Consider the following 3,965-nt stretch of genomic DNA (forward strand, 5'->3'; position numbering starts at 1 on the left):
CGCCTCATTTTGGACCTTTGGTCAGGTTGTGTGGGCCATGTTGCCAATTTGAGGTTACTCTGCTTTTGGTCAGGTTGTGTGGGCTATGTTTTGGGTCTCGGATGCGATATGTTTATGTTTGTCGAATTGGGAAATGTTCATTCCGAGAGTCTGGCCCCAGGTTTAGACTAGAACCGTCTGATATGATAGACGGCTTACAGGGAAGATTGAGTCTTGTCTTGTTTTGTCTTGTCTTACCTTGCTTAGTTTCATATGCTTTATATATGTCTTTTACCGAGTTGTTTATGTCTTGGAATATTTGGATGGTAAGAGTCGTTTGGTCCTATTGAGCACTAAGGGTGAGATGCAAGCCACCTAGTATCGATATGATTAACGGAATTGATGTTCTCATAGGTACTTATGGTGAGATGCAAGTTATAGGTATGCATGTGACATTAGTAGCCACGTCCCGTTCATTGTATGTTAAAATGACTTTCAAGTAAATGGCTACGATTTTTACCCACATGTATTGTATTGTTGGCCTCTAGTTTATCTATGTTACATAGTGTTTGTATTGACTTAAGGTTGTGTTATCATTGGTGGATTGATCGGATTATCTCATATGAATGTCTCTTATGCCTTTGTTCATGGTTGATTTCACATGCATTGAATACTATTCTTATTTCATAGTGCTTATGTCAATTGGTTATGTTTGTTTTGACATAATATGGCTGGGAGAACCTTGAGTTACTCCTCACTGACTGTGGCGTTCATGTTTACATGAATGACAGTAGTCGGTGCTACTTGGGGTGAAGACTAGTGTGAGCTAGCGAGCGTTGTGCTTACAACGAATGACCTTCCTCGTTGTATTTTAGGATCGTACTTAGTTTTATAATTGTGTTTTTATTTAGGGATTAAGATCCCACTAACCTAGCTAAGTTGTATTTTGTATAAAAGCTTTATTTAAACTCGACTTTTCGGTTTAGATAGTGACTCATGCGTTTTCAATATCAAAGTTTTTAAAACATCGCTTTTTCCGCTGCAAAGTTTGCATTTTCTTTTCATAGTAATCCGGGGGTGTCACACTTCTTGTAGGTGTTTTTTTAGACTTCTTGTTGTATTGTCAGATTCTCCATTTTTTGTAGACCAGATCCTTGTTTACATAGTAGTGTTAGATGAAATACTCCAGATGATTAGTTGATTACTTTTGGGGTTTAAGTATCTTTGCTTACACATTAGATTTGTAGGCTCGAGACTTGGGGAACATAAAATCTTGCTTTGGGTTAGAGGAGACGAAAAGAGACTTGGATAAGAGTGATAGAACATGATATGAGATTTCTTGGGCTTGAAGAGGGTATGGTGACGGATAGGGCACAATGGAGGCAAGTGATAAGTGTGCGTGGATTTTTAGTATATGCTCTTATTTGATATATTTATTATTTTGATTTTAATTTTTTTAAAACTCATTTCTTCTTTTCGGATTTATTAACCGTTTTACAAAAAAAACTTTCTTGTACAATAATACTTGGTATACTTTGAAGGTATTCCGTAACATTGATTTTTATTTCGATTTTCCAAAAATCATTTTAATTTTCCGCCGTAGTTTTCAATTCCAACTTTTATAAAAGAAATCTGAGTTTTGATTTTCAACCTATAAATTTAACTTTGACTTTTTAATCTTTTCACTCTTCTTTTTCTATATCCTCGCATTTTGATGGCCCTAAAAGATGAATCATGTCAAGGTGTCAGGCGATCCCAACTCATTTTGGATTAAGGGTCTGATGATGATGTTTTATTTTAGTTTTGTAGGTGCATACATTAATTGGGACAAATCACGATTCTCTTTACATAATTGTGTTAGTTTTGCCAATTTAGTTAGTATGATCAAACAGCAAGGTTCTCGAGGTAGTGTGATCAGTTCGGATAGTGGTTGCCTTATCACAACTAGAGAGTGAAAACATGTATTCATGGTGATCGTATAGCCATATTGATTTTAGTGAGTGATAAATGAGATGTGTTTAAGAAGTTTGATGCATTGTTGCTTGTTAGGCAGCTAAGTCTAGTTAAAGTTGATGGATTCGCAGGTTATGGAACCTTTGGATTTTAAATGAGATTAACTTGTCGTATTTAGTCAAGTATTAACATTAGTTTTACCTATTTATTTTATGGGCCTATGGTTGGAGTTGATGGAGTCACAGGTTATGGAACTTTTGGATTTTAAATGAGATTAGCTTGTCGTACCAGTCAATATTAACATTAGTTTTGCCTATTTATTTGATGGGCTTATGAACACTACTTCCGTTCTATTATTTGAGACAGATTTAATATTTGTTGTTTTATGAGATTAAGGGTGTTGACCTAGAGTTTTAATGAGGATTGGATTTTTTTTAGGGGAAAACCCGAAGGTTTACTGCATTAAGGATAAATAAAAAGAAACAGCATTGTTCGCGACCGGTGGCAGAGTATCTGACCACTCGACTCTACCGATAACCCTAGGAATTACATGAGCTAAAGCATGAGCTACACTATTGTTTAAACGACTAGTATACGATCAAATAATAGAACCAAACGAATTGCTAAAAGCTAAAATGTCTTCAATGACTAATGATGGAATACTTCGTCCTTTGGCTTTCCTCTTCAGTGCCTCGATAACTTGTAAGCAATCACTTTCAATGATAACCTTCGAGTGACCTTTTGCCAACGCTTCACGCACCCCTTCAAGAACGGCAACAGCTTCAGCGACTTACGGCTCCCAACATTGTTCCTGCGCACAAGAGATGCCCCACAGAACTCGATCACCAACATCACGACAGACCACCCCGAGGCTTCCTCCTTCTCCCTCTTTAACCTCCGCATCCACATTGACCTTCACATATCCTTCTGGTGGGACCACCCAGCCCTCCACTCTCTCGCACACCTCTCTTCTCCCCCCTGCATCTCGCTGTTCCAGCTGCCTAAAACCCCGATATCGATCTCTTCCATAACATGTAAGAAGTATTAATTCTCTATTATGTGGACCTAATTACTGATGTTAGTCACTTTAATTAGAAACGGTTAGAAATAATGTTTCGGGTTTTTATTGGGAGTAATAGAATAAGTGGATTACGGTTAATGTTTACAGGCCATTAACATATTAGGCCCACTTATCTATTTAAGCCCCTTCTGCCACCTATATAAATAGATCACACCTGTTTATGGTTTTTAACCTAATTCATATTAATTGAGTGAAAACACACAGAAAGAGAATTAGAGACTAAGGAAGGCAGAAGAAGGCAAAACATTAAGATTCATCTTCTTATTGTTCTTAAGAAACCTCCTCATCAGATCTAATGACTACTCCATGTATGTATCTATCAGTAATTATCGCTGGAATCAAGATCCTATAATTATTGTTTACATGTGGTATCAGAGCAGAATTATGATTGCAGTTATAGTTATGATTAATGTTTTAATTATGTCTTTTAATTTGAATGAAATTAATGTTTTAATTATGATGTTATTATTTTCATTCATGGTTGATTATATATCCTTTGATTATGATTGTTTCCGCTGCCCTAATCGAATTATTTCGATTCGTATGATGTTTTTGATTGTTGATTGCGTTTCGTCTGTCGCCTGTTTTTTTTTTTTTGAGGAGTACTCGATCGAGGGAATTTTTTATCGATCGAATTAGTGCGTCACTCGATCGAATTAATGTGTCACTCGATCGAGAGACATCAAGAGTGCACATCACGATCGAGTATTAAGGTCACTCGATCGAGGTGTTTTATTGATAATAGTTCTCGATCGAGCTAAAGTTTCACTCGATCGAACATCTTCCGCATGAATAGTTTTGTTCTCGTATTATAGTTTACGATACCTCATGATTGATTATGTATGCTCGTATGATATTAATATTATTATGTCAGTTAAGTTTATATAAATTATCACATTATTGTTGTAAGCATACATACTAATTATGTATATATATAGTTTTGGTATCGAAT

The sequence above is a fragment of the Silene latifolia genome, chromosome X (assembly GCF_048544455.1).
Source record: "Silene latifolia isolate original U9 population chromosome X, ASM4854445v1, whole genome shotgun sequence".
Classification (NCBI taxonomy): domain Eukaryota; kingdom Viridiplantae; phylum Streptophyta; class Magnoliopsida; order Caryophyllales; family Caryophyllaceae; genus Silene; species Silene latifolia.